Source organism: Malaya genurostris, chromosome 3, assembly GCF_030247185.1.
Source record: "Malaya genurostris strain Urasoe2022 chromosome 3, Malgen_1.1, whole genome shotgun sequence".
NCBI classification, from domain to species: domain Eukaryota; kingdom Metazoa; phylum Arthropoda; class Insecta; order Diptera; family Culicidae; genus Malaya; species Malaya genurostris.
The window spans coordinates 284600945-284625243 of record NC_080572.1 but is presented as its reverse complement, the minus strand read 5'-3'; the positions used below and the strand labels follow the sequence as shown (position 1 = coordinate 284625243).

The window sequence follows — 24299 nt, the reverse complement described above, 5'->3', positions numbered from 1 at the left end:
CGTAACAAGCACAATGATGAATCTCGGAAAGTACAATTCGATGGAGATGTGCATCTAACGTGTAATGATTGGACATCACACGAATGAAGTCCCTACTCACATCCAGTACCCTAATCCATGCCTTTGTCGATATTTTAGGGATAATTGAATGCATCCACCGACCCAAGTGTTCTTTGGCGAGACGCATTATAGTATTCGTTGAAAGCAATTTCATCCTCAAGGGCACCACATTTGTCTAAATTGTCGGCTCTTTCATTGTCCGGAATCGAGCAATTAGCCGGGATCCAGACTATTGTAATATGATAATTGTTATGCAATATGTCGTTCAGGTACTGTCTTATTTTGCCCAAGAATAACGGTTTATTTGTGCCAGCAGCGTTTGAGCGAATGGATTCAATTGCACTCAGACCATTTGTGAAGAGGAATTGCACTCAAGCTTCTGCTGAATATTCGTGATTAGTTCGAAAAAAATGCGAAACGCACAAGATTTTGTGGGTCATCCTTGCGCAGTGGCCATGCTAATATTTTCTGTATCGTTCCAAGTTTCACTCATTTATTAGTGTACAATAGAACAAAGAAGTTCGATTAATATAATTATCATTAATATACTTTCTACCTCTGCCGCAATCATTTCAGTAATCTATTAGTAGAAATAATTCACTATTAGAGTCTGTGCGTTGAACTGAGCATTGTCGGTTTGTGTTTGTGCGAGATGCACATCAAATAATAAATTACGAATCCTTTCAAACTGGACATCACCAACGCCTAGTTGAATATTCATCGTCTGTCGTTTTGAGATGTGTTGCGACAACCACTTGTCATAATTTATACGTAAATCTAGTAATTATATTTAGCTAAATCGATCTGACGAGGGAAAAACACTATCAACAAAGTCCGATCAGAAACTTCCTTCTGCACAACTGCATTCGCTCGGATTAGACTTTGTGCCTTCGAACACGTTTGAACATTCGGTCGGACCGTCGCAACGGCGGACGGACATTGCAATAGCATTCCACTTTCAAAATCCAATCCTATCTGCTCTTCCGGGTGGAGTCACTCAGCTGCGATGAACGATCGGACGAACGGACGCCGTGTTTTTGCTTTTCGTTATTCAACACCACCATCGTTGACCATGATATTCATGAGAACCGTAATGGAGCCTTCGTTGGTGGGAAAAAGTTTTACGCGTAGATTCGCCAGAGGCTTCTTATAACACTCAAATCAATTTCTATTCGCGACACGACGTACGGTGCGAAGAATTGCTGATCGTCAAACTTGGTATCGGTGTTTTGTTTTTATGTTCAAATACACGGAAAGAAATCCGTTACTACTGTCATGATTAGAAAATCATGAAACCAATCATTTTAACTGCTCATGAAACAATAACTATTCTCCCATGAAAATTAATCTTGGTTCGAAAATGCGTTACTTGGGGAATGTATTTCTTTCAAAGCTCGTAACTCCACTTTTCTACCCGGATATCACTTTGAATCCTCTGCCTCAAGCGATGTGATAGATTGCTTAATAGATTAATGTCAAGGCAAAAGGCAGACATTGCAATGCAAGAACTACTGAAATTGTTTACTTGATCCTGATGCATATTATTAATCTGTATTTATATTCAATAATCGTGTTGCTTCACCCAGAGAATTGACAACATAAAGATAATGAACCGAAAATTGACATCATAAGAGACTAAGCACGGCTACACTACGCTACGCTTAGATATAACAACACAAGCTGTGTATTGATTCACCTAAATATTTTAAATAAGACGATTTTGCAAACGATGTTTTGAAAACATGAAAGGAAAAATCAATCCGCGGTATTTGCAAGAACTGGACAGTTCTTTTTAAGAGGTTTGATTCACAGGTGTTTTTTCATGTCGTTCGTTTAAGTGTTTAAATTCTGAAACACAAAATCAAAACTGAAGCAATGAACGCAAGTAAACACGTTATTTTAGGCGTCGTCGTTTTTCAAAAACATAATAATTTAATCGTTAATAATTCTGATCAAAAAAAGTTCGTCGTTGCCATTGAAATGTACTTCATTTGAGACATTAGTTAAAATCGCGTAAAAAATACGTTCATCTCACCATTCCATTTAATTCATATTTGGAATCTTCAAATTTTAGAACATTACGCCTGAATTTATGTTGTAGAAATTACCATCGTAGCAGAAACACGCCTGAAGTTATACCCATCAACGTCAAGTGCGTTACGTTTAAATTTCAGCGAAATCAATCCAAATGGATCATGATCCGAGAAGTTTTATTCATGGTGTATTATCATAACATGAAAATGTTTTATATTATTTGCTCATTTCTAGAATCGGAATTCTGCTCGTGTACCATTTTCATAATGGAAACAGTTCCGGGAATTATCTGACATGATAGAGATGGCTTCGAGCAACGATTCAGTCTCAGTTTTCTGCAAAAAAAGCGTCGACATTTTCTATTAATCTGAGGTTTTTTTTAATGAACTGTTTTATATTTATGCAGTTCACATTTTCATCAATGAATCAATTGCAATCATTTCAAACCAGCCTGATACAAAAATATATATTGATAAAAATGAGAGTCGCTGAATGTGCAACACAACAGGAAAAAAACAGTGTTGCCAGTTCATAGTTCAATGAGCCTATTCCTATTCAGTGTTATTTTAAATTACGAATTTTATTTAAATTCAATTCTATTTGGTGAATGGCGTTATGTTTCAATTTATTGCCTGGCTGTCATATTTTTTATCTATTTGGCCTGCATTGGAACTTTACGAGGAAGCAGATTTTCTGTACCGCATTAAGCTTCAAGCATATGTACTTTTCATCATTCACATTTCCTATCCGGCGCATTCGAATGAAATGAAAAAAAATGTGGCAGCCTCTTGATCCTTTCGGTATCTTCCTTCAATATGTTAGAAAACTGCGGCAGCGTTTTTTCTGCCGACGGTGGAATCAGCATGAGAGTGATAAAAAAAAACACACATATTTTATTCATGAAACTTAATGAACAACATTTATTTACATACTGCAACATTCCTGGTTACACATATAACATGGTTGTGATTTTTTTTTGTGCGCCAAGTTAACTTTCTTTTTCGTTCTCTCTCTCACACTGATTGCACTTTTCCAGCTTCCTGCAGATGTGGCGTGGACGTGGCCGGTCTTGGCCCGTCGGTCGAGGGCTGAGGGGTTGGAAAACCATTAGCTTGAATGGCCACTTCGAGGATAGTGCACTGGGAATAACATTCCGGGTAAGTAGCGTTATTTAAAAGTTAAACAAAACTGACTGACTGGAGATCTGCACGTTCGGTGAGTCGCGTATTTACACTAAAAGCACGAACGTCGAACGCGAATAAATCAATCCCTCGACAATTCTGCAAACACTATTCGATTCAGTTCAGTTCAGAAATGAGTAATTGCGGGGACGGGAAATTAGTTGTAAATATTGTAATTTTATTATCATCCCTGACAGTCCGATTAATTCATGCGACATTTAACACGTTAATTGTTCTGTTTATGTGTTCGCCTATTGCCATCATGATAGGATCATTGGCGGCTGCGATACCCATCTAAAATCGACTCGACAGCCATTCGAAATGATTGAAAACATGGATGACAGAAACAAATTGTTGCATAATTTACACAAGGTCTGCTGATTTATTGTGTGCATTTCTAATTATTTAATTGTTGTCGGTAAATTGTTGGTGAGATGTTTGCCTGGCTTGGTTGATTAATTGCTTCGAATGGGGTAGTGGAAGATAAATGACCCGGGAGCACCGATGGCTCGATGGATAGTAAGCTAGAAAAAATGCGGAGATTGTATCCGGAGAATGTCCGGTGATTGATTTCGATTAATGGGATGGAACTGATTGCATGGAATTTATGTTCAGTCGGAAGTTATAAAATAGAATGGAGTGTTAGATCGGTATATTGATTGTTTTTTTTGACACTATGTCATGTCAATAGTCTCTGATTGACACCAGGATAGCGAAAGAATCGAAATGTTTGATTAGAGCTTAGCTAGATTGTGGTCAAATGAAGTGTCTTTCGACTGCGGTGTAAAATAGCTACAACTGGTCAAGCTGCCCGAGTAAAGTCTAACATCAAAAAGAGAACAAATTGAAACCTGATCATGATAGTAACATCAGATTAAAATCCTAATATGATATCGACTCATCAAATTGTCAATTGATGTCACAGTACGTTATCATTTTGCTGTTCGCTTAAAAAAAACCTTTCAAGGCAAAAGTTTTGTGAAACTCAGAAAACTTAAAGAATCAATTGATATTGGACAGATTTCAAATGGCGACACAAAAAGACAAAGTTAAGGTTCAATGGAAGAATTATTCCTTCAACCCTATGTTGCCTTCTACAAAGATGCTTTGACATCCTGTCTAGTGGCAGTTGACCGCAATCTTAACCGTGAAGAAATAGATTTTTTCAGCACGTTTGTCTGAAGTTGGTCAATCTGAATAGTGGCTTTGGCATTCCCATCTCGCTGATCGTCAGCCGTAGAAGGAGCTAATTTAGGAATTTGATATGAGCAATGTATTTGACGTCATCGATTTCCTCCTAGATACGTTAAGTATCCGGTCCTATAAAAATTTTTCCGTTCAGTTTAAAAAAAATGTTCCGACATTTGTAGTCATACGACGTCGCGAAAATGAAGGTTTCCTAAAACTTTGTATAGCATTTTATCCGGATCCGATTTCCGGTTCTGGAACTAAAGCGTGTTAAGTGGGAAATTACCAATTTCATGAGCATTTTTTCACGAACGCTAATAAAAAACAGGTTTAAATCCCATAATACTGTCTAACAAATTATTCTAGTTTGTAGAGCTTGTTAGTCTGTGGGCATAAAAACTTAATTCGGCTTTACTGGTCCCCGTTTCCCTGTTCCGAAAGCGCCAAAAGTGGTGAAGAAAAACTCTACAAATGGAACTCACTTCGATTTCTCTGCGATGGTAGAACCGATTTCACAAATCTTGATTTGAATTAAAGCTCATATTATCTTTATAGCTACTGTGAAATTTCATCCGATTCCGACCTCCGGTTCCGCAGTTACAGGGCGATGAGCGTCAAAGTTTTCAAATCGCCATATAGAATGACAATATGTACAACACCGTTACGTGATGGTACGGTGGAAGAAGAAAACACAAAACAAACGACGCGTACTTTGTTCTATTTCGTACACGCTATAAGGAAAATGAAACAGTTACGGATGTCTGCTATTAGTGTGTGATATTGGTAAAAGATGGTGCTGCGGTTGATAAAAGTTTTAGCTGTTTTATGATAACGACCGAAAGAATTGGAAATGGTGATGAAAAACTGCAAAAAGGATCTCACTCACTTTCCTTTAAGATGACCAAATCGATTTTCACAAACTTATAGGTTCAAAGGAAAAATCTTACAGTTTCATACGGAATTCCTAATTTGTTGTGGATACTACTTCCGATTCCGGAACTACAGGGTAAACAGGATTTGTAGTGTATGTCAGATTAAGTTCGAACAAACTTTCCTATTTCTTTTCAACGAACAGTTATTTTTGCGACTTCCACAGTAATATTTATGATGTTATGAGTAATATGAGAAAGGCATCATTTCACCTCTAGGTAGATTAAAACAAGTTATTTTTTTCCGGCGAACGACCAAAATTAGGTTAAAGCCGGGTATAAATAAACGATATAAAAAACAAGTTTTTTGATTGTATTGCAACTCATCACATATAAAACAACTAAAGTGAGAATTAATCAATGTATACATTTCTAATAATGCTTTCAAACAACCTTTTTCAAACATTGTTATTCATTCAATTCTTCCATAGTACCAGTTTTGTGGCAATGTGTGTGTGTTCATTTGATAACAGTTTTACTTATAGCAAATTTTATGGGTTTAAAGTGTATTTGTTACACGTGTGCTGTGGATTATAAGATTTATTATTTATCAGGGAATTTTTCATCAAGGAACATTTTATGTCCGCGACGAAATGTGATTGATTTAAGGTTAATTTTCAGATCACCTGCGCAAATTTTCTATGCAACAAAGCGTTATTTTGGTATAAATCAGCTTCGTGCTTCAAAGCTTGCGCATGCGATCTGAAAATGAAACATAAGTCAAATCACAAAAATATTTTTATAAATCATCCACAAGCGCGTTTATATCAAGGTGATTAGTTGAAATTCGCTATACGCTTCCACGAATTTTTCGTTTGATGAAAAAAGGCGGGTGGGTAATGTCAGAGACATAACTGGATGTCGTGAATACGAAAACAACTGACATGTTCCTTAACATTTCCGAATATCAATTAGTTGATCAATTGTATGAATTATGCAAGTGTTCCCCTTTTCCACATTTTTCGCAAAAACAAAGAAGGCTTCAATTGATCTCGATTACTGTGAATTTCACACAGCGAAAAGTGCAAAAATCTAACCAAACTGTTCTAGATTTGCACTGAACTGAGGATATTTCCTTTCGATTTGCGAACAACTAATCCTAATAGTTTTACAGAAAGCTATTAGAGCCAATTGAACGGCTGATTTGGTAATGCTCTCCACCGTTGCTTTTTCATCCATGCAAATGACTGGCAGCTGTGACGTAATCGCTCTTGTCGGAAGCGAAACTAGCTTTGCAAACGGCACAAATTACATCTGCTCGCATTGGCGATAGAATCCAAACTGATTCAATTATTGTTAGGAGCTTTCTTTTACGTGATTTCGTTTGTAGCTTTTTCACTAATGGGCGGTCCTAACGGCTATAAAAATAGCCGCATACAGAATTTTAATGCTGATTATTTCATTTCGGATTTGCATAATTTATTGAAAGAAACTATCAAAATGCTGTAGGGATTCGTTTCTAGCATTCAGAAGGACCAAATTGAGGAACTCACAACGATTTTCACCACTTTTCGGAACATTTTTCTCGAACGATTTGTTGTACAGCAGCAGCTATTTTGTTCTCTTCCTCAGAACGCGTTCTGATTGGCTGGTGTTGACATAGGTCAAATGAGACAGGTTTTTCAATAGTGTACTATTGAAATACTTCAATACACACGTTTAAGTTGAAAAATTTCGATTCTATTGGTAGTTAGATTATATAAATCCTTTCACAGATCACTGAGCTATGAGCTTTCAAAATACGAGAAAGGCAAACGCGCCATATGAATTATCCTCTTTGATACTCATTTGTACCAAACATTTCAGAAAAGCTTAATTTTGAATTATTTGAGATTATGTCACACAACTGAAAATTTTATCATAAAATTGTGATCATATTTCCGATGGCATGTAGCAAAAATTATGTTGATTCGTTAGATACAACAAGAGATATTCACGATCAAAAACTTATCACTCTCTCAGAGGGTAAATTTTGAAAAGGCACCCCATAGTAAAGTAAGTCGTATTCACAACAAAAAAGATCCGAATTGAACACTGTCTGGGAATATTCTTTTGGCAGCATTCATTTCTGCTGATTCAAAATCAGAAAGAATAACTTTCGGGTTCAGATCAATTCCCTTATCGGAGCAGATATGATTCAAAATTTTCTAATCTGTTTGCCCATTCTTTAACAGCGATTTATTGACCTAGGCGCCCACTTTCTGTGGTATAAATTTCACGGTGTTTCGTGCAGTAAGCCAAAAGTTATTCCATATAGAACCCGAGAGGAGAGAAAAAATGTGCACTCCCACTTTGATAATTCAACGTGATCCGCAATAAAAACCACAAAAACGTTGAAAAGCGTCAAATCAACCGTGTATGATGTGCTCAAACGTTTCAGGGTGCGAAAGAGCGTACGATCGAGTGCCTCAAGGTAAGCGTCGTAGTGGGACATATGACCGCAAGCGGAACCAGAAGGTGTTGAGAACCGTCATAGCAAACCCTGGACTATCAGAAAATGAAATTGCACAAAAATACGCTGCTGCTCGGATAGCTTCCTGATCAACCATTCTGCAAGGCGAAAATTAAGTTTGCATTTAAAGACAAATATGCCAAAAAAACTGATGATTTGGCAAGGTATATGCAACTGCGGAGCAAATACCAAACTGTTCGTAACGAATAAGACGATGGACTCGAAGTTGTACAGACATAAATTCCTCAAAAACCGCGTACTACCTGTGATTTAAGCCCATGAAGGTCCCGTGAATTTTTGGGTAGATTTAGTAAATTGCCACTACAGCCGGGAAGTCATCCAGTGGTACCGCGATAATAACGTAGATTTCATCGATAAAATCATAAATCCACCCAACTGTCCACTGTTCCGGACTTTGAGAGATTTTAGGTCTTTGAGAGATGCATACCAATAGCCCCACCAAATAGTCCTAGCTTTTTTTTAAATAACTATCTATTGGAATATGAGTTAAAATTAAATTATTAAGATTTAAATTGGGTGTTCAGCCGTAAGTGGTGACGTTTCAGCCCTATTATATATATATATATGATTTGGTTATTACCATGAGGACATTATTTGCTTCTGCAATTCTGAGATTTTCGTGTAGGGAAAATTCTAAACCTACTTGTATTGTGTAATGAAAAGGAACTTATATACTAACTTACTAACTAATACAGAGAGCGAATCGATTCAATTGAAGATTGCATCGATTTTTGTCAAAATTTGCTTATAATATTTTGTGACATTACATCTAATGGTTCTATATTTGTGAGTATGTGTAACTCAATTTTACTAAACCAGGGAGGACGCTTCAAAATCATTTTCAGAATTTTATTCTGAATCCTTTGAAGCGTTTTCTTCCTGGTGAAACAACAATTTGACCAAATTGGTACTGCATAAAGCATGGCTGGTTTGAAAATTTTGGTTATAAATTAACAATTTGTTCTTTAGACAGAGCTAAGAATTTCTGTTTATATGAGGATATAAACATTTAATATATTTATTACACTTTGCCTGGATTCCTTCAATGTGATCCTTGAAAGTGAGTTTTTTGTCATACGTTAAACTGTAACAGTTGCACACTATTGAAGTATTTAATATTTGATTGTTTACTTATTTATTAATTTATTCATTCATACGTAGGTAAAGTATTTATTTATTTATTTATTTATTTATGTATCAACTGCTGTATTTATTTTGTTGAATTGAATTTTTTCAATATAAATTCAATTCTGTCAAAACTCAATAACAAACATCCACATAGAGTAGACCGTAGTTATTGATGCAAATGAGATCCACATGTCAATTACCCATCAATATATTTCAATCCGCCTGCATTTATACTTTGTAACGGGTCGTCCTTCAGTCCAACCATTGGTAGCCAAAGATCACGCTCTCTTCTTTTAAGCCGAGTGAGATTGCCGAACATAGTCGAAGAACAGAATCCTTTCAGTTAGTTTGAAGGAAAGAGAAAGATAGAATAGTGACTTGGGCTAGAACGGACTAAATAGTTGAACGACCCAAGATTCCGAGTAATCCCGAAGAATTGTCGGGAAATGACGTACTTCCGCTTACGTTGAGATTCTCTTCCCTAATCTGAGGATTACAGGGCTCAATCACTTTGTCCCAGTTCGTTGAGTAGAGTGGTAGTGACGCGATTTTGCTCCGTTTATTAAAAAGTGTTCAAAGGTAATAGTGATGTGGTTTTTCTTTTCAGTTGGCTATAAATTTCTATTTTTTTACATAGCCAGAAAATAAAGTGTGTGAGTTTATCGTGTGCGGAATAGATTTGTGTGCTGATAGAAAGATAAGGTAAAAATGTGCTTAAATTAAAGACCCGCTTTATGCTAACGATCCGTTCGAACAACCACGTTTGTTCCATCCAATTTCTCAGGTTATCATCCGTACGAAAGCACGCTCGCTGGACACCGTTCGCTGACTGCGTCACTCGCCACATCCTGGAGGACAAATTTGCCCGACGCGCGATTTTCCGTCGGAAGGGAGTCGATCCGCTACCACATCGCTCCATTGGAAGTAATCTTCCGGTGGCCTAAGGAAGTCCACGTGTCGGTGAAACACCGATCATTCTACCGGCAGAAATACCAGCAGCATCAAAAAGCCCTCTTCAGCTGGTTAGATTCGGGCGAAGTGCTCCGCAGAAATTCCAGTATCACCATCCATCAGTCGCTGAGTCGGTGAGTCCGTTCCGTTTTACCTATTTGATCAAGTAGACGTCCATAAATACCGAAACCGATATAAATCGATAACCGCTAGATTGATTTTCGGACCCCGCTTATAGACGGGCGCGTCCATGAAGTGATCACGTTACGATCCATGTGCACATGTGACTGCGTTCTCGGAAGCACCCTCCGGAACGCACACAAATAATAACACCCGGGTGTCCAAGCTTTGCCATTCATCGCTTGCCGCTCCTGAAGATCTCATCATAACCTGTGGTTGGGTCGAACAATGAGAAAAAAAAGCACACTAACGAACTAGTAGATAGGGAGAGAAAGAAAACGCACACAATAGAAAGCTAGGCCTAGGAATTAGCATGCAGAAATATATTATACTTACCGTGAAATCATGTCCAATTTACTAAATACATTACAATCTATGCTTAAAGTTAAATAAATGTTTTTTGCTAGTGTAGCTAGATAGAGTTTTTAGTTGACTGAAATGTTTCCACGTCACTTCGGTTATGTTGAGTCCGCTATCTTTACCACATGGTAAATTTGAATCAGTTAGGAATAATCTCTTCCACTTTAGTAGCGGTATCTGGTGACCAACATTGACCCTGCCTATGATGAGCTTTTAGGCATGGAGAGTTTCTACCGGGTGATTTGGAAGGTGAACTTTGAGTCTTGGTAAGTTTGGTTGTTTAGGGTCTTAGAACCTGTTCTAGGACGAGGTCAGTGTGCCTAGCTGGACCGATCCGGATTCTTCTTGAAGGATTCTGTTATTTGACTTGCGTTAGTGCAGTCTCATCCGGGCAATCTACGACATGGCGGTAGTCTCCGAAAGGAGTGGCGCTAAAACTACGCGCTTTTAAAAGATCGGTCCGCTCCGGCTACAAAACCTAAGTATTTAGCTTGATCAGACCATGTCAATTCCAAGCCATTCAATTTGAGAATGTGATTATTGTTTGGTTTAAGAAAAGAAGCTCTTGGCTTATGAGGAAATATGATTAATTGCGTTTTTGCTGCATTTGGTTTAATTTTCCATTTTGACAGATAATCACTGAAAATATTTAAACTTCTTTGTAGGCGACTGCAGATCATTCTTAGATTTCTACCTGTGGCTAACAGACTTGTGTCGTCACAGAATAGCGATTTCTGACATCCAACGGGTAGATTTGGAAGATCAGAAGTGAAAATATTATACAAGATTGGAGCTACGCTCGAACCCTGCGGAACACCGGCTCGTACGGGTAGCAATTCAGATTTACAATTACAATTAAATAATTTTGAATCATTTTGATCAAATAAATAGGAAACTGGAAATCAGACATTTTTGCTATTAAACCTTTGTGCCAAACACTGTCGAATGCTTTTTCTATGTCTAGAAGAGCAACTCCAGTGGCTAACCCAGAAGATTTATTTGCTTTTATCATGTTCGTTACTCTGACAAGTTGATGAGTAGTTGAATGTTTATGACGAAATCCAAACTGCTCTGGTAAAAAAATTTAATTCTCATTTATATGAGACATCATTCTCAACAAGATATTTTTTTTCAAAAAGTTTACTGATAGAAGAAAGTAAGCTAATTGGTCGACAACTTCATGTTTCTGCTGGGTTTTTATCAGGTTTGAGGATAGGAATTACTTTAGCGTTTTTCCATCTTTTTGGGAAGTAAGCTAATGAAAAACACTTGTTGAAAATTTTAACCAGGAGTCTCAAGGCAACATCGGGAAGATTTTGAATAAGAATATCAAAAATTCCATCATTACCAGGAGCCTTCATGTTTTTAAGTTTCCTAATAATTGACCTAATTTCATCAAAAACCCGGGTAGGTGTAAATAGCAAACAAAGATCAAAGTAATAACAACTTTTACCATCATATCTTGGCTTGATGTTTCTGTGTTATCACAGCGATACTTGATATTTTCGTGATATTGCATCCAAGGAATCAAGAAATTATACAATATCTGTTTAACATCAAAATTAGTTATAATATCTTATTTCGTTATTGATGAGCTATTCCAATTTCATTAAGTAAATTGATCCAGTAGTTCTATCTTCAAATAAAATACTATTGAATAAACTGCATCAGAATCAGATGAGAGAAATACTTATGATATTACTCTATTCTGAATGCTAGAATACAAAATAATTGAGAAATTCGTCTTCTATAAATATTTTGTTCTTCGTTTCATATTACAATGACAGAATTTTATATTTTGTAGCAATTTTCTCATGCACGTTTTGTTATGATTTTTGATATTTTAACTCTTATTTCAAACTAAATAATGTTAATTTCTACCATTGAGATGTTTGGTTTTAATAACAGAATTTGTTATTGGTTTGCAAATCACTTCTACCCGGGAATGTCATCGTGTGATAACACTTGGGTTGAAATATGATCATATTTCTGTGAGACTTCATTTTCAATACGACTCACAACGTTCAAATTAAAATTGTGGACACTCTCGAACTACTGAGCAAGTTTTTGAGCTTTTTCGCCATTCGTAAGAAGTATTTGATTTCCTTCCTTGAGAGCAGGAATTGGTTTCTGAGGTTTCTTAAGAACCTTAGAAAGTTTTCAGAAAGGTGTAGAATATGGTTTAAGTTGTTCAACTTCTTTAGCGAAATTTTCATTTCGCAAAAGAGTAAATCTATGTTTAATTTATTTTTGTAAATCCTTAACTATGTTTTTCATAGCAGGATCACGAGAACGTTGATATTCTCGTCGACGAACATTCTTCAACCGAATGAGCAGTTGAAGATTGTCATCGATGATAGGAGAATTTAATTTAGTTTGAGCTTTGGGAACTGAAAGATTTCTAGGTTCGATAATGTAATGATTCAAATTATCAATTGCTGTGTCGATGTCCGCAGAATTTTCTAAAATAGTTTCATGATTCACATAGTTTTCAATGTGAGAACTGTAATCCAACAAATTAGCTCTATGATAGTTGAATATAGAACTAATAGGATTAATTATAGCTTCGTTGGAAAGTCTGAATGTTACAGGAAGATGATCTGAGTCAAAGTCAGCATGTGTAATCGGTTTACTACAAATGTGACTTTGATCTGTTAGAACCAGATCAATTGTAGAGGGGTTTCCTACGGAGTAGAAACAAGTCGGATTACTGGGATCAAGAACTGTGAAGTAACCAGCGGAGAGTTGATTATGAAGTATTTTACCATTACTGTTATTTTGCCTACAATTCCACTGGACATGCTTAGCATTTAAGTCCCCTATTACGAAAAATTTCGATCGATATCTTGTAAGTTTTTGCAAATCGCCTTCAAAGAAATTTAATTGTTCGCCGGTGCATTGGAATGGCAAATATGCTCCAGCGATGAAATAAATTCCACGAATGGTTTCAACTTCGATTTCCAAGCTTTCAATAACTTTAGTATTGAAAGAAGGTAAAATTCGATGTTTAATTTGCCGTTGGACAAAAATGGCAACTCCACCACCCATTCCAGTAAACCTGTCAAATCGATGAACCACATAATGTGGATTACTTTCCAATTTAACATTTTGTTTAAGAAAAATTTCTGTCACAATGGCAATATGAATTTTGTGAACTTTGAGTAAATTATAAAATTCATCTTCACTCGATTTTAAAGATCGAGATTCCAATTTAAAATATTCAAATAATTATTTAACATCACTGTTAAATTTTAAATTAATTACAATATTATTTGCGAATTGCCATCTGATTTGAAATGCTTCATGAAGTCGAATTCATTCGGATGATCATTTGAAAAAGTTGATCTTGTAGGTAGATCATTTTATTTTCAGTTATATCGCCTAAATCAACTTCATTTAAAGAAGCGAATGGCATTGAAGGAATATTGGTAGGTAGACTGCCATAAGCATAAGATGATTTGACCGATCTACCTATTAATAAATTGTTTTCGTTAGAAGATTAACTGCAAGGCGGTCCTGTGTTTTGAATATTTACATTAGAAGAATTAAGTGGAAAATTTCTACCTGTTACACTAGCGTAACTGACATTAGAAGAAGATGATGACGAGGTCGATCTACCTATCAATAAATTGTATTCGATAGAAGACGAATTGGAAGGCGTACCTGTTTTTTGTTTTAAATTCGAAGAAATAAGTGCTTTAGAAGAATTGGGCGTGGCATTTGTAACGGCTTTTTGATTTTCAGGTATGTTTAGTAAATTTAAGGACGTTGATTTGACTTGTTGTCTAAGCGAACGAGCGTTCAAAATTTTTTCCCTGACAGGACATTTCAAATAATTGGATTTATGATTTCCATCGCAATTTGAACATGAAAATTTATCAGTGGTTTCATTCATTGGACAATCGTCTTTCGAATGCGATTTACCACATTTCAAACACCGTATATCCATATGACAATTTTTGGTTCCATGACCGAAGCCTTGGCAACGACGACATTGCGTTAAGTTTGCAATACGATTATGCCGTTTATAATGTTCCCAATGAATTTTAATGTGGGAAATGAAACGTACTTTTTCTAAACTTTTCAAATTGTTTACATCACTTCGATTGAAGTGTTTCAAGTAAAGTTCATGGGAAATTCCAGAGCGTGGTTTAGAAGTACCATTCGCTCTTTTTTTCATAAGTATTACTTGGGAAGGGGCAAAACCAAGCAATTCTTTTAGTTAATTTTTAATTTCATCAGTACTTTGATCATTTGATAAGCCTGTCAAGACAGCCTTGAAGGGTCTGTCTGATTTTATATCATATGAATAAAATTTATGAAGTTTCTCGTACAAATATCGAACAAGACGTTCGTAATCTTCCAATCCATCAACCAAGACTCGACATTTTTCTCTTCGTCCGATTTGAAATGAGACTTTTACTTCCGGGAGAAAAGTAGAAAGCTCAATACGGAATGCTTTGAAGTCGGAAATCATCACCGTCACTGGTGGCATAGATTGTTGTTTCTTCCCAGAAAGACAAGCGTCCATTTTGGGAATTTTTGAAGAATTTTCTTCTATGTCGCTACAATCGGATTCAGGAAGAATCTCGTAAATATTGTTAGACGGCATAGGATCAACGGAAGGGAAATCCGTCGGTTGTCTTTTATTTTTATATTCAGATTCTATAAGATCGTGAATGTTATTAGAAAAATGTTGAACAACGGATTGTGATTTATTCCGTATTGAATTATTTTTAGCCTTAGGCTTGTTGCTTTTCCGGTTGGACGCAGGCATTTTTGAAATGAATGAAATTTTAAATAAAATTAACTAGGCTAAATTAGTCTTCGATTAGACTCCTAGTTTGGAAAAGTCTTGATAAAGACTGATTTTGTGGTAGTCTTAATACAGACTGATTAGTTCGAAGAATAGTTTTTTGAATAGCTAGCCTTAAAAAAAGGCTGAATAATTTCTTAGACACTCTAATATCACTCTTTGTATAGCCTTGAGAAAGGCTGACTAATTGTTAGTCTCTAAAAAGACTGTTAGTGATTCAGGTAGCCTTGAAAAAGACTGAAGCCTTGAATCAATGAAACTCTAGGTAGCCAGAAAAAATTTCCTTGAGTCAAGAGCTACACGCGTGTGGTGCGAACGACTGTTCAACACCGACTAAGTCGTAGTTTATGATTTTAACATTTGATCTTCACTACATCTGAAAAAATGGCATCTAAGCAAGAGAAGCACAGTCCGTCAAAACTTTGAAAAAATAAGATTCTGTTTAAAACTTGTATTGTATTTGAGTCGTCTGCTGTACATGCGTATTATTATTATTCATTTCTTTTATCTAAAGAGATTCCATTTTCTCTCTCTTCTCGCTGCATCCTGTGCGATAGATTTTTCTCCGCATGCTGACCGTGAGCCGGTGCTGCAATTGCGGATCGTCTATTTGGCAAAAATTTCGATTTCCCAGATCCCAGTTCGATATTCGGAAATGGTTTGGTCTGACTGGCTTGGTGTGGCAATTCCAATTTCCCGAAAATCTAGCAGGGCTCATAATTCATCCTCAAAGCCAGAGGCTAGCCATCGAACGGGGCTAGGCAAACTGGTTCGATGAGATTATTTGTACTTTTACTGAACACACTCGGAAGCATGCTCGGAATATGCAAAACCAACTTTCTCAAGTGGTCTCGAGACCGAGTGTATAAATTGTCCAAATTTTGACTAAATTGTGAGCTGACATTAGCGACGGAAAGCAGCAAGAATTCTAATCGCCCAGGGAACACATATCGAACAGGATAACGCTATGCAAATGAAGGCGGCTGTTGTTTCTGGGGGTGGGGTGGTGGGGTTGATATTTGGTAGGGATGGTACTTGTAGTCGATTTTGGGTACAGCTTTCAGGCCTGTTTGGGATGTAGTTTTCTCGTACAAACTCTGGACGAAACACACCGCCACAAAGCCACGAAGCAAATACTTCCGGTGGAAATGTTTAGTCGGGAACATTTTGCTGTTTGTCGAATGCCAAATATGATGAAATTCACGCTAGCCCAACGGTACTGGATATCATTCGTTGTCCTAATTTTGTTAACATTATGTGTGTGCACTATCCTTTCAGTAGGTTAAGTGTCACCATTTCTGTGCTGTCATGGTCAAAAAAGATAAAAGTTTACAGATTCAAAAGGAAAAATATTGACACAATCAATTTACGATGAACGCAAAAAATGGAACAGCACAGTACAGCTGTGGGGAGGACCCTTTTTGAAGTTGAATAAATGACTTTATCTAGGACAATACGCTGCATACTACTGCTAGTTACTCACCGAGAGACCAGGAAGTTTAAAGCTCTATTGAATATTTATTCACTTGTCCAGAATCTGTAAACTTTCTCTTTATACTTGCACTTTTCTCTATACTTTGCTGTATTGCACACAATAAATTTAGTTCCGTTTCATTAGACCCCTGGGTGGGTAATAGAAACCCATCGAATTCGACAGTAATGGTTGCGGGTAGGAATAAGTTGTGTACCTTTCTTCCGAGTAATAGTTGCTGGCACAAAAATGAATGAATTTCGACGGACCGGAAGTCGACATAGAAAATTTTCCTACGACTGCAAACTAAGATCGAATTCTATACTTTAAAACTTGTTCTGATTTTCAAAAAACATCGACAGACTGGAAATGATTTTTGAAACAACTTCAAACATTGGATTCATTTTTTCAAATGGCAACGCAATCAATATGACAGAGAACCAAAAATATCTGTCTGTACCAGCTATGAAGCCATTTTTGTATAATTAGCTTACCAAATTGTAAACAATATGAAATATCTGGCGTTGCTCGACAATGTTTCTTGAAGGCAAGGCTACAAAAAGATTCTAGTTTTGCCAATAGAAATACTCTGAATGAAAAGTCAACTTCAAAGTTAACAACGATCTATGGGTTTATTTTACCTCGGTTTTGATGGCCAAGCCAAGTTAAATTATGAATTTCGAACCGGTAATTTGGTATTTTAAAAAACCCTGCTCGAAAGCATGGGATTTTTTGAAAATTCGATAATTTTTTCCGACACTGCAAAAAAAATCTGATTTCAGATCTTTAGCAAAAATTATTTCCGTTTAATTCCTTTCGATACTTCCAGTAAAAGAAAAAAACCCCAACGCAGTTTCAATGCATGATCAAAGGAAATAAAATTTTCTCGAATTTCTTCTTGTTATTATTTTATATTCAGTGTAAAATAAACCCAAATGACTTTCAATTCATCAAACTTTTGATGAAGGGAGGTCCGTCCTTTCGTTAAATTTGAATCAATAAAATATAACTATTGAGATGTATTTATGTTATTTCATTTGAAAATAAGTTAGTAAAACAGGCCAAGCAATATCTGAGGAAACGGTGCGAGTTCCATTCCGATGTTTTTTAAAGGCTTTTTCTGATGCTTCAGGAACTGGTGAAGTCAACTGGCCCGAAACGGAATCCTGGGTACGGGCCTGATCATCGTAACTACATTCGTACTTTGGAATAACAGTTTGAGTTTGTTAAAACAAATACCGTAAATTTTTTTTTTCTATCATCTTAGGTCGGTGGTCTTCTTGGTTTACCTAAAAATAAAACACCCTCATTGATTGCATGATTTGATCATTTGTTGACAGTAGCGGACCCTGCGGATTTCGGTCTTGCAAATTAATTTAGTTAAATTTCCGAAATGGAAATTTTCCTTTTAATGCTGAATATCCTAGAGATGCATGAAACGGATTTAGATCTGATATTATTTTGAAATGTCAGTTTAAAGGATACAATTGTTCGATAGTTGTGTCTATAGTGCTTCAACTCGAAGGTCACCCATTTCCCCCTACATCCTATTGGAACCCTGAATTGTATGTTTACCATGAGTAAACATCAAGTGCTTAACGAACTGCAATTATTGACGCTTGGCCTCCATCCGATAACAAGGATCGTTAGTAATTCATCAAAAAAAAAACACACACACAATGGAACGCATATGTAAAGTGCTGGTTGCGTAATAGTAATCGTTTAGCAGAGCAACTTTTGCCACCAAACAAGCCGCTCCCTGTTTTACACCCAACGCCCCACCATTTTCCGAATACCGAGGTAGATGCGCTTTCCTAATAGAAAATTCCAACCGGCACCTACTCGGCTCTGTACAGCCAACTGACTTCACTGGGATGTTTGAGGTGGGTGAGTACATGTTTCATATATTTAGTATTTTTCTCTCTCTCTCTTTCTCTCTCTACTTGCCAACCCGGAAGGGCCAACTTTTCCGACCAGCGCGTGTGTAGTTTGCTACTGGAAGTTTACGGTAGGAATTCCATTACGATCAACGAAGGGAAAACATTAGCAATGGAGGTAAAAACTTTCAACCGCTGATAGCTGCTGAAGTTTTTTGCACTTGAGACGGGTTTCTTTTTGCCTTTCTCTATAGAAAGGTATTAGAATTGCTGGAAAAACCGACTTTCGAACGGAGCCTCGGAGACCCATAGTGTTATATACCATTCGACTCAGCTCGACGAGATCGGAAAATGTCTGTGTGTGTGTGTGTATGTGTGTGTGTATGTGTGTGTGTGTATGTATGTGCACTTTTCGAAGATATTTGAACGCGCTCAATTTTCTCAGAGATGGCTCAACCGATTTTAAAAAACTTGGGCTCGTTTGAAAGCTACTATCGGGGCATTGATCAAGTTCGAAGATAAAATGGCTGTGACTTTTGGTTCCGAAGATATGATTGTATAAGTGACGTAACCGACAAAAAGCGTTGTATTTGAACGCGCTCAATTTTCTCAGAGATGGCTGATCCGATTTTAACAAACTTGGGCTCGTTTGAAAGCTACTGTCGGGCCGTTAATCAAGTTCGAAGATCAAATGGTTGTGACTTTTGGTTCCAGATATATGATGGTATAAGTGACGTAACCGACAAAACACGTTGATTTTTACCGCTCTTATATATATAAGGGTGCCAAAATTTTGGGATCAACTCTATTTTCGTAAAGTTCTAGTGCTCAAAAGTTTAAGCACCTCGAAAAAAGCCTTCATGCAAAATTTGACCTAAATCGGACATGCTTAAGGGGTGCTGCCCGGTGGTAAAGGTTTGACAATTATCGATCTTGAAAAAGCACCATAGGGGGGAGTACATGAAATTTCCAAAATCGAAAATTTTTTTTGATGCCAAAACTCTTAATACTGCATAAAACATCGAAATTTAGTGTCATCTCAAAAAAAAATTTTTTTGAAAAAATCAACTTTCTGGGAATTTTCATATTTTTTCTAAGTCCCAAAAAGTCGATTTTTTCAAAAAATTTTTTTTTCGAGATGACACTAAATCTCGACGTTTCATGCAATTCTAAGCCTTTTGGCATCAAAAATTTTTTTTCGATTTCGAAAATTTCATGTACTCCCCCCTATGGTGATTTTTCAAGATATATGAAAATTTCACTAAGTGGACTAAGAAGGCTTTTTTTAGATTAGCATTACTGTTCTCATACAAATAGGCAACGCAAATGTCAAGCACTAGTTTGGAAAAATGATGCTGACTGTGTAAAATAAACACTGAAGCATGCTTTTGTGAACTACTCGAATCAATCTGAATCAATTGGTGTCTAAATTTATTTTATAACATATGAAACATATTTTCATGAGACTGTTATGAAAGAAGAGAAAGGCATTATCACACCACTAGGTGGATTAAGAAGGGTTTTTTTTGTTTTTCTTGGTGCGGTCTGCCATGTTTCCGGTTAAATTTTACCCCTAAGCAATTCGAGTAAAATGATTACAAAGTTTATTGATTCACTTCCCGGAGAAACTTGGAGCCCGCTGATTATGACTTACGCACTGATGTCCGACTGTCACATTGGTACTAAGAGCAACTGTTTTTAAGATTGACGGAATCAGGGTCCAACTCAGAGGCAAAGCGTTCAAAACCTTTTTTTATCAATCAATTCTATAGCTTACTAGAGTTTAATTGAGTATTCTGAATCAATAAGTTTTGACATTCGTAAGTGTTATTCGACTTGTCCTGGCAGTTGGATCAGAAAATGTGTGATACTTGAATGGTTTTAGAACTGAAAAGTAGTGGTTGTAGCAGAATTTCACAAAGAATCTGAAAATGCAACTCAAAATTATAAAACTTTAGCCAAAACAATCGAAATATGAACAAGTTTACATAAACTTTTCCGCATTTTTTTATTGCTTGCGCGCTGCTGTTTCACTCGGTGGCATTATATCGTGAGCAAAAATTACATATCAAATAATGACGCGAATTTTTGCAGCATTGGGTTTTGTGTTGAATGCAATGAAATGGATATTGTAAGAAATCGTTTATTTTCTAAGTAACTGTCATTTATAATGCTTAAAATTTCCAACTTTGTTGAGCTCAATGCATTGATGTTGCTGAAGCTATAATGCTTGGCTGTGTAATATCATATAATACGTATTATTTTAGATTGTAGCAATTTTTTTAACAAAACTACAACTTCAATCTTGACAGTCTACTGAATGAAATGAATACAAGCCAAGTACCTTGGTAATCAGTAAGCACTGATAATGGCATTAAAATAGCATTTTATGAGCACCAAAAATGCTTATGGCTCTTTATCTGCAATCTAAAAGCTCATATGTTGTAAATCAATCATAATTCAGCTTTCAGAATGCACACCAGCCATAAATAACCATTTTATATGAATAGCAGTATATTTTTCCAAAGTCGGCCTGAATTTAGTCTCAAGTACGTTTGAAATGCCAATAAGCGATTATTTGCTGTCATAATGCGACATTGGTATGTGCTTCTTGGTTACCGGGGTATTATCGTTCATGTAGAATATTTGAAAATATAACTTTTATATAACCTGTGATACAAACAATGTGGCCTGGTGAACCACTGTGAAAACATGTTAAACACTCTTTTAGCCAAAAGAATAATAATTACTTTATTATCAGAAATTCATTCACTTATATAGTTTATCCTTTCCTAGCCTAGCTAATTAATTCTAACAGTTAGGATTTCTGAGAATCCGAAAGGAAGAGTTAGAACGCGCAATGTAAATCGCGTTTAACCAATGGGACTCGTTGTATCGTGTCGGCCATTGTATATGTTGTAGGTAAGAAAGGAAGTAAAGCTTCTTGCTGAGCGTGAGCGGGTGTGGTACGGAGAGGAGAGGGCGATAGCATGTTGGGTTATTCTCGTGAGTGTCGGTTTGAGCTAGTGTGTGTTCCTGAGTTACTGTGATTCTAGGTCGTGCTGACTGGTGTCGATTGTGGTCGATGGCGGGACATGAGAGACGTGTAGAAGAGGGAAGTGACACAGGCTGTTTTGTTTTTGTGTTCTAGTTTCCAATGACATAACAATTTGAAACTTGATGCTTCCTTGTTTCTGTAGTCGAATTTTACGACCACGGCGTTTTTCGCTGGGTCACCGAAAAGTGCAAGTGCTGACATTTTAGTTGGCTTCATGTAGGTAATGTTTCTATTTTATGTAGGTTTCTGGGTTTTCGTGGAAGGGTGCTTTTACGGGTTTTTGTTAGGTGCGTGTGGTCTGGGGTGTGTGGATGATTTAGTCCTAAATATTCATATTACAACTGACAAAGATATCGAAAATACTTGAATGTTCTCTAATCTTCAATCGTTCTTTTGAAGGAGAAGAATCCATGCTTGCTACCAAACTCAGGCATATACATAGTTAGCAAGTTAGTCAATACATATACATATAACCTCATGTTAATCATTCATAATTACTCATGATTCATAGCTCTAGTGCAAGAGTAATCACTAACACTAACGATTGAATTAGCATATATTCAATGTGTGAAGGATTAAAAAATCCATTTCGTCCAGACAAGCCAACATAACGAGAGGTAAGCCCACTGCGCTCAATCACTGAAAAAGGGCATTGTGTGGATACGTTTGTTCCAGTTTCAGTTCTATTATAAATCTTTCATATGAAACTTTTAGCTGCTTAAGATACCATAAAAACTGCTTGTTTTTTAATCAGACCGGACTTCCGGTTTAAGAGACACAGGGTGATTTGTGTAATAATTTCACATAAATTTATCAGGTTTATCGCGTTCACAGATTTTGAGAGTCGACGATCGAATAAACTAATTTCAGTTTTACCGATATTTGGTTTTCGATCCCGGAAGGTATGCAAAAATTTTAGATGGTACGCACTACGATTTCTCTAAAATGCACACTTCGTAAGAACCCTGTGATTTTACATCCTTTGGAGCGTCGCAGTGCACGCAAATTTACGTGGAAGAACATTTAATATTGTGTCTAAAATTCCGTTAACGAAAAAAATGGGTACTGATAGCGACCGCCGCGACTTGAACCGAGAATCATTGGATCACAAAGTTCGTCTGTTAATCGACTGAGCCACAGAAGCACACTCCATACAGTTTCACCTGTTAGCAGAATTCAAGTTACAGTCGAAATCAGTAAAATTCATGTTAATCTAACATCAAAGACTGTCCCAGAAAGTATGAACGCACTTTGATTTCGCTGTAAATAATTCACAAGTGTTAGATATTCAAATTCAACAACAACAAAATATTATTCTCAACATTTGCTACTTAGCCATTGTAGACTAGCTGGCGCACCTTCTTGCGAACGTTCCTCATTAAATTCCGTACAGATTTTTTTTTACACTTTCGACTGGATTCTATTAGGATGTAGATTTGTTTATCGGCTATGCAGTCAATACTAGATTAAAACGAATATTTTTGTTTTAACACCCAACGTTTCGACGCTACTGGTTTGCGTCTTCTTCAGGGGAACTGTATTTGAAAATAGACGTTTATTTATTTATTTATTATTAAATTTATTCATCTGACAATAAAATGGTCTTAATAAATATGTTTAGTCAAGTCATAAAATTGTAGATCGCTGTACTTTCTGCACGAATTTGTGTGATGGTTCATCAAATTCAAAAAGGTGTTCTACGGTGCCAAATGTCCTCAAGCATGATGTTATCGGTTCGTAATACCCGATCGTCGTTCGATGAAATCTCGGCTAAAATAAACTGGTAGAGCGCAGTGATCGTTGTGAAGCACGAAAATCGAGTTGAGACAAAATCTTCGGTGAGTCGATATCCCCGTTGATCAGTTTTGCCACGAAAGTAGTTTGCTGAATTTTCCTGCGTCGTTCCAATGAGTCGAGTCCCATCAGTCGACAGCGATCGTGGTATGGTGGAAGATCAAGCGGGTTCTGCCAGGGAAGGTTTCTTAGAGCAAGACGAACAAATCGTTTCTAAACGCGCTCAATCCGTAAGTTCCATGTAAGTTGATAAGGACTCCAAATTACGCTAGCATTTTTCAGTATTGGACGAACCAAAGAGCAATATAACGCCTTCAAACAATACGGATCTTTGAAGTCCCGCCCGATCTTTGCAATAAAACCTAGTTGCCGTGTCGCTTTTGAAATTATAGATGAACAATGCAGATTGAAGGTAAGTTTGGCATCTAACAAAACACCAAGGTCATTAACATGGTCAACTCTCTGGAGCGTTTGTCCATCAATTGCATAGTCGAATCGAATTGGGTTCAGTATTCGGTGAAACGTTATGACCTGGCATTTTGAAATGCTGACAATCAACCAGTTTCTACGACACCAGGCGACAAATGTATCTAGAAGTTTTTGAAGCCGGATGCAGTCGTCAATAGAGCGAACTTCAAGATATAATTTCAAATCATCGGCATATACTAATCTGCAGCCAACTCCGAGCACCGAAACAGCATCGTTGAAGAACAGCAAAAACAAAAGTGGACCCATATTGCACAAGAGCCGAGCTTAATTCGCAGGACTCTACCACATAAGTAAGAGCGTAGCCAGCCAG

The 24299-nt window shown here is 36.8% G+C and overlaps 1 non-coding gene across 1 annotated transcript; it reads right to left on the bottom strand.

Annotated features, from left to right (window-relative positions):
• Positions 1–465: 465 nt before the first annotated feature.
• Positions 466–570, bottom strand: LOC131439727 (U6 spliceosomal RNA). The gene has a single exon (XR_009231187.1). It is a non-coding gene; the product is annotated as a U6 spliceosomal RNA (small nuclear RNA).
• Between the last annotated feature and the right edge of the window lie 23729 nt (positions 571–24299).